The sequence below is a fragment of the Acyrthosiphon pisum genome, chromosome A3 (assembly GCF_005508785.2).
Source record: "Acyrthosiphon pisum isolate AL4f chromosome A3, pea_aphid_22Mar2018_4r6ur, whole genome shotgun sequence".
NCBI lineage: Eukaryota > Metazoa > Arthropoda > Insecta > Hemiptera > Aphididae > Acyrthosiphon > Acyrthosiphon pisum.
The window spans coordinates 39,289,508-39,297,571 of NC_042496.1; the positions used below are offsets into that span (position 1 = coordinate 39,289,508).

An 8,064-nucleotide genomic window follows, 5' to 3' on the forward strand; every position below is an offset into this window, starting at 1 on the left:
ATATACTATTTAAAATGACTATCTTCAATTGTTTCAAAAATAAATTATTAAACTATTAAATTTTAATTAAATTAAAAAATAAAATATATGTAGTCCTTGTCTCCGTGAGTCACACTTTTACTCCGTGAATAAAAATCAGATTTATGATATATTTATTGTCTTAGGAGATATCACAATGGGTAAATCCCCGGGGAACCCTGAATATAAATTTATAAAACGTTGTAAAATAAAAACAAAACTGAACGAAATAAATATGCTTATTCAAAAATATTAAAAATTCTATATTAAAACTAACAATGGTTAAGATCTTTTGAAAATTAATACACGTAAATATTATTATTACATTTATTAGTCTTTAAATGTCCAAGATAGTTTTTTTTTAAATTACAGGAAAATAAGTAATAATCAAATATCCCAAATTCAATTTTGTATGACCTGATGTGTTATAAAAAAAAATAAAATCAATAAATTCTTTACTTCGTCGTAGCAAAATCTAAAATTGAATGATTAGCTGGTCGAGAATTTGTGAAAACGTATTGTGCTATTTACAATGAATTTATAGGAGTACTTAATTTACAGATGATTTAATAGTGCTTAATTGTAAATAGATTAGTCAGACTTAAACCTATAAATTATAATATAGATAACTTCTACATATTGGTAAATATTTATTATGATACATTTAAATATAAACTTTATCTCTGCGACAAACAATTCATATAATATTTTGTTCCATTTTAAGATGATATTATGACAATATTACTTACAAACGATATCCAACATGTTAAAAACTGATAAATATTCGAGATAATTTATATTTTTGATGTCAGCAAAATGTCCCGCTTATTTATATTGATATATTGCGTACTTAATGCAAAATATTTTGGTATTAGTTTTTGGGCAATACATCAAATATAATACATATATTTATTTACTTTACACACACACACGCGCAAGCGAGTAATATGTATATCATATAATTTATGCACAAATGCCTACCTACCTATATGTATATTCTAAATTTGTATAAGTTTTAATCATTTTGTAATAATTTATCAAAGAGTAATATAATAATATTCAAGGCTATAAGTGGAAGGCCCTTGGTCCGGACTCCCCCCCTGCTGAATTTTTTTTAAAAGTAGAACAATTTTAACAGTTCATATTGATTTTTGGCTATTGTATTGAGAACAATTTTATATTTTCGTCAAAGCAGAAATTACGAGAATAATGTCTTATATTTGAACTTAAAATTGATGAGTGTCTAGTATCTATATTAAACGTTTTATTTTGATTTGAATGTATAATATTACCTATTTAGTATCTACTGCCTCATGTCACCTCGCTTCGTTCTTCAAGATTAAAACCCATGTGACTTATGTACGGTGTATATGTGTGTCAGAAAAGAATATAATAAATTATCTCAAGTGGGTTACATCAGTTCCGTTTCAGATTAATAGCACACTGGTCGGCTGCTCTCGCTTTCAAAATTATTATTAACCCAAATCACTTTATATTATTTTGTTTTTCATTCGTAAGATTTATGGTTGAGAAACACTCAAAATAATACTGCGCACGACTAACTTGTAGATTTAATTACTTCATTAGTGAATACGTGTTATTACGACTTCAATTTATAATCTTTCACGTTATTGTTATAACTTATTACTATATTATAATAATTTTAAAATTTAATTTGAGATCTATGCTGTCACGAGTTATGACCATAGTAAGATAATAAAAGAATGATTAGGTTAGAGGTATCGATCACCTATACTAAATACATGTGAGTCTCTATAGGATCGGTGTGGGGTAAATTATGAACTCATATCACCTTACTATAAATCATAACCCAACTCAACTTCTGAAATTCCGATCACAAAAAATGTAGCTGTGGTGGCCTATACTTATATTCATTCCTTCACTATATCTAAAATTATAATACTCCTATGCCTATTACCTATACATAGTCAATACATTTTTATTGTAATTATTGTAATTATTAGGCACTAAACGGTAGTAACAATTTTGTCAATACCTATAGAGTTAACATTTATAGTATAATATATAATATTATTATTTTTATTTTTATTTTTATTGAGCTTAAGCCAGGCAACTATGGCCATTAGCTGTTTTCTTGTTGTTTGTAGAGGAAAGGCACGGTTGGAACAGTTGGTTGAAACACATTTGTATGTGTGGCAAGGATTTGTAGCTAAAAATCTTAGGTGGTCACCCATCCGGGAGCTATCAACACTGGTCGATGCGTACACTCAGAGCATTTCCGCAGTTGAGTGTACGGACCACGCCATACCGCGCCACACCGCGCCACATAGAATATTATCCTAAATCGAAAGAAACACATATAACTCCGACCGTCATAAAATCACATTTTTTATATCAATAACGTCAAATGTTCGGCTAATGTTGACATTATCTGGTTAATATGTACATTAGCTAAACCCCTAGCATATTGTGTATATTTTGTATTTTTGCTATCAATATTCAAACCTTTTTTGGATAAGATAACTTAACCACTGATGTGTAGACGATGTTCTTTGTACCTAAAAAACGTAAATGTGACATGAGCCACGGAATCGTTTTTCTTATTGTGCTTTATTTTTTTTTAGAAAATGTTTGGCATCAATTTATATTGATTATCTTAGTCGTGAATATTTTGAGGGCTCAAAACAGACTTTAGGTCTGAATATTTTTATGGCTTATTGAGCCCAATATTTGTAAAGTAAAAATGTATGAAAGGGTATCAGTCCTCTCTAACTCCCTTTTTACATAATATAGTTTTATAAATGTATAAATCTTATAGGTTAATATGACAATATTTAGTGGTATCTATATTATAACATATTATATAAACTAATAATGCACCAACTAAATATTAATAAAATATTAAGATTTTATTAAAATAATAACTTTAAAAAAGTAGGTAAATAGAAAGGGTCATTGTATAATGGATTCTATTAGACTTGAATTCAGTGATATAATATCATTGTATAAGAAAAACGAATTTGAGCGGAGACGGTTTGTCAGTCTGGATATTTTATATTATTATTATTTATTATATCATGTAAGTTGAATTAATATTATAATATTATAATTTTTTATTCGTTTTTTTATGGTAATAAACAAAGCGTTAGAAATAAAAATCCCATTTTTAGCGTTTTTTCGTAATTTTTCGGTGGTTTTTACAGTGGCATTAAATAACTAATGTTAACATCGGAAAATGACCTCTTTAAAGTACCATCGATGGTGTCACAAAATGCTGTCTGGGGATCTTGATCCAATTTGCTAAAATATAAGGTACTATATGTTGAAATCGAAGCACTCCTTCTGGTAGGAATTTTGTATACAGAATATAAAAAAAAAATACCATTGTAAAACCACTAGCTTCCTTGCTCTGCCCAGAATCTAAAATTTAAAAAGTGATATTAGTCATACGACTTAATATATCGATTTTTGTCAAAAGTTTGATTTGCATAAAAATTCACTGTTTAACGGATTATATATTATATATATATTATATGTAGGTACTTACTAGAAATTTTCACCCAGATCCAATTTGACACTATAAACCTCCCTTGGGGTTGAAGATCAAAGTATTTTTTATACTTTAAAACGTATTTAAAAATACACATCATTAATTGTTTCGCTCATAATTTCAAATTAATGATAATAGGCATTAAAAAAATCTTTTTTATTGATTAAATCTAACATGCGATATACCTTGAAATAAAAAAATAATAATTAAAGATTAAAAATATGAAAGTTTTGTTAAGGTGATAGGTACTATGTAAAATCAATTAGGTAAATCTTAAATAAATTATAATAAGTTGAATATCTACTGATTTCTCAAAATAATGGTTTGAAATATTTGGATTATCATTTATCATTGAACAATTTTTATATGATTCTGGGTTATATGGATCAGAATAATAAGACTTGTTCAAAACTGTATTGGGAATACGTACTTTTTAAAAACTTATGACACAGTTATTATACGTTATCGGCTATCATAAAAATTCCAATTACAAGAGCAGGACAAATGATAAAAGAAAATTAACCAAAGAATGAAATTTGAGATGGCTCATCTGTCTTAATGTCTTCCCCTATTTACGTCAAGGAGGTTTAATCTAAATTTTGTTGGAAGGAACAAATTATATGAATAGTGGTCTTAAAAATTGTATTAATACATTTCTATTGTTGTTCATTGTCAAACATTTTATATATTTCGTATATTTTATTTTATTATCATACTAAGGTTATAATTTGAAGTTGACTAATATTTTAATACAATATGACAATATATTTCAGTAAATTTGATGTAATGTTACATTTTAAAATTATGAAATGTATATTATTTCTCAAGTATGTGTTATAGTTATACCAGTATAACAGTAAAAATTGTGGTACAAAAATTTCGGAAAATGAAAATCTAGAAATTTGATAGCAAGAATAAATTATTATGATTAATTTGGAATTTATTATAGATACCTATTATTGGTCAATTTTTTTTTTAATACCATAGATAAGTATATAATATATCTTATACCTAGACTAACATACCGTCTTCACTAAGAATCGTTTTTCTTATACAGTGATATTATATCATTGAATTCAAATTTAATACTATCCATTATAAAGTGACCCACTTGTAACCTACTGTACAGCAGAGCGACATCCATTTACCCACCTTTTTTTCTTTAATAATTGATTTTTTGAATTTATTAAATATACTCATAGATCATTTTTTCAAATTCTTGAGTTTTTTGTACTACTTAAGGAGTGTCCTGTGGCGATACAAACTTTTGATTTTCAAATAAGAACCCCTCGTTTTTACTGTGAATTATTACTTAGTAAATACTTTTTTTGAATTTTTGTTGCACCTAATTTAAAATTCGAATGGGTATTAAAATGTTTGTATTAAGGATAATAGGCCTTAAAAATGGTTTTACATAAATATATAATAGACGTCAACTTGTTCTAGTATTTATTATACTCGTGCCATTTTTATAAATTATTAATATTGATAGATTAGTATTATAGTTACTACAATTTTCAAATCACCATAGCCCCCATATCTTAAAACCCATTACCATGGACCTTTTATTCTTAGAACACAAAGTTGAATAACTCAAAAACTACCCGTACGAATTTTGATTCTGATGCGTTAAAAATTTCAGAAAAATTATCCACTGTATGATTTACAATTGAAAAAGGGTGTTCTCATTTGAAAAAAACAGAAGATTGTATCTCCACAGAACATTCCTTAAGTAGTACAAAAAATCTGAAGAATTTAAAAATATGGTCTTAAAGTATATTTAAAGATTCCAAAAACCAGGTTTGGAATAACTGCATTATTGAAGAAAAAGAGGGTTAGCATGCTTGGTGAATCACCCTGTAGAGGTGTATCGTGTATATTATACCATATTTTAAAGTACCTACCTATTGGCTATTTGGATTGCTTGTTTATGTTATATTTATCGAAATAATTTGTTTCACTATCCGAATACTTAGATCCTTTAATACTTTTTAATTAAACCATATTAATACATAAATAATTTTAATCTAATAACCTAGTAGTTGATGCTGTATCATGAATAAAATCTACTTTTATCAAAAAAAAAATGTCTTTAAGAAAGCCAAATTAAATTTTTATGAGCGTTTAAAGTTCAAATTTTTACAACACTGGATATTCATTCGATTTCTCATGTAGCGATTTTCTTATTTTGTTGTAATTCAAAAACTAACTGTAGGCATTTGAGATGTATATCATATGTTTATTTTATCAATTCCTATACTTGATACAATTTTCAAAATATTTTGACTTGTTTTGAGCTGTTTACGGACAATTTCAAATTTCAATTTTTTTTAGTTTTTTTTCTATAAATATCAATACAGTTTTATTTGTTGAGCCAATAAATCGGCAAACTTTAATACAAGGCTCCTAATATTATATTGCTTAAATAATAGTTAAAAAATATTTAAAATACATAGGCACAATTATTTTTATAAGCATTTAAATTTTAAAGTTCGATTTTTGACAATATATTTTATCAAATTTAAAATTAAAAAATAATTTTGTAGTTAAAAATGTATAAAATGTTCAAATTTCATAGCTAAGGATTGAAAACTTACAACAAGGTTCCACGTAATAGTAGGTTATTCTGAAACCAAAAAATCTCAAAAATATAAGTCACTGATTTTGTTTATAGTTATTTTATGTTCAAATTTGTTCGAAATTACATATTAAATAACCAAGAATAACAATTTTAGTTATTTTGTTGTAATCTTATAATATTAATTCAACTTACCGGTTATCGTATTAATAATAAGTAATAACAATATAAATATAATATAAAATATCCACACTGACAAACTGTCACCGCTCAGAATCGTTTTTCGTTTACCATGATATTATATCATTGAATTCAATTTTAATACCATCCATTATACAGTGACCCACTTGAAAACTACTATACAGCAGAGCAACATCCACTTACCCACCTTTTTTTCAATTATATTTACCTATGATACTTATTTGTCAGGAGGATAATAATTAAGCCTATTATTATTTTTGAAACGCATTTCAATCAAATTGATGTTACCTACTTATTTAGAATTTTGAATCTTAGATTTTATTTAAAATTTATTTTGTTTTACTTTTTTGATTTTAGTTGTAAACTTGGTACATAATAGAAACACGAAGTAATTTGTGTACCTGGTTTTATATTAATTTCAATTAGGTATACCGTATACAGGTATACTCAGTTAACTTGAGATCATAATAAATCGTTTATATTTTGCTATAATATAAGCTATAAATAACGTATACAATGTTAGTACATACGTGTATGTACTAACATTGTACCTTATATTGTACCTTACATTGTACCTTATATGTACCTATTGCATTTTCTTCATTATGACATAAAAAATATTCTCCTCCCTTGTACATTTATCGTTTTGACCATATAATATAATTGAGCAATCTTCACCAGTCACCGGCAGGGCGTCCAAAATGTAATGGGAGGTGTTTAACAACCACTGCGGCCTAGCGGCCATCTAACAAAGCTGTTTGTATTCTATCAGTATCACGGTGGGCTTGTGTCACTCAACCCCATGTGTCATTACAGTGCGGTTGCCAGTAAAGTGCGCTTCACCATAAATAATTTTATACGACATGAAATAATATTTCATAATGAAATTTTTCTAAATCTCGTTAATACTATTATTATAACCATTATGTGTTTTCGCGGTAAAATTATTTTTCTTCTATTGCGAATTTTAAGCAGTAATTTGCTTACTACCACGTGAGAAACAAAATTAAAAATGGGTAAGATATAATGACAAGATAACATATTTACAAATCAAAAGAAATAACATTTGTTTTTAAACAATTTTCACTAAATCATTCATGTCTTAAGGTCTCATGGTTAATAGAATATAAATATTTGAATTTCATATTTTTTTTAACTCCGAAATTTACATTTTTATGTTGTATGCTTGAAGTGTTTAGATTTTGGCGGGAGATTTTATGGAAAATGAAATCATAGTTAAAATATTAATCAAGTCTATTAACATTTCAAATGATGCATTTCTTGTCAGATTAGTTTAATAATTGCTATATTGAATTCTGAGTTTCTAAATAATGTATATGTGTATGGTTTAAATTAAAATTCAATAATGAGAATAGTAAATATTATGTTGATAAGTTGTGTAAATAGGATATAAAATTATAGTAGTAATTAATATTGTTATAGGAACATTGTCAGGTTGATATTATTAAGGAAAAAAAAGTATACATTTTAGAAAATCACAAACCAAATTAAGACGAAAGTATATAAGTATACGTTTACAAATAATAATAACTTTTTATTTTTTTAGTTATAACGGTAACTTGAATGGTTAATTTAGCACGTTATTTATCTGCCAGGTACATAGGCGTAATTTCAACTTTGGTAGGGGGGGGGGCTGAAAATATTAAAGGGAAGCAGACCATTGCAATATAGCATTTTAAAATTGTATGTCCTGGGTTTTTTTTGGGGGGAATCC

The 8,064-nt window shown here is 26.7% G+C and overlaps 1 protein-coding gene across 3 annotated transcripts in view; it reads left to right on the forward strand.

Annotated features, from left to right (window-relative positions):
- The window catches only part of LOC100160518 (cyclic nucleotide-gated cation channel beta-1-like), a 147,921-nt gene that overhangs the window by 20,636 nt on the left and 119,221 nt on the right, over positions 1-8,064 (forward strand). Inside the window, exon 1 of one of the 3 annotated variants that reach the window (XM_029491604.1) lies at positions 6,813-7,345. The exons of the other annotated variants lie outside the window; for them this stretch is intronic. The gene's annotated coding sequence lies outside the window, so the exon portion shown is untranslated. Of the gene's footprint in view, positions 1-6,812; positions 7,346-8,064 lie in introns of those variants that run through there. 3 annotated transcript variants of the gene reach the window in all.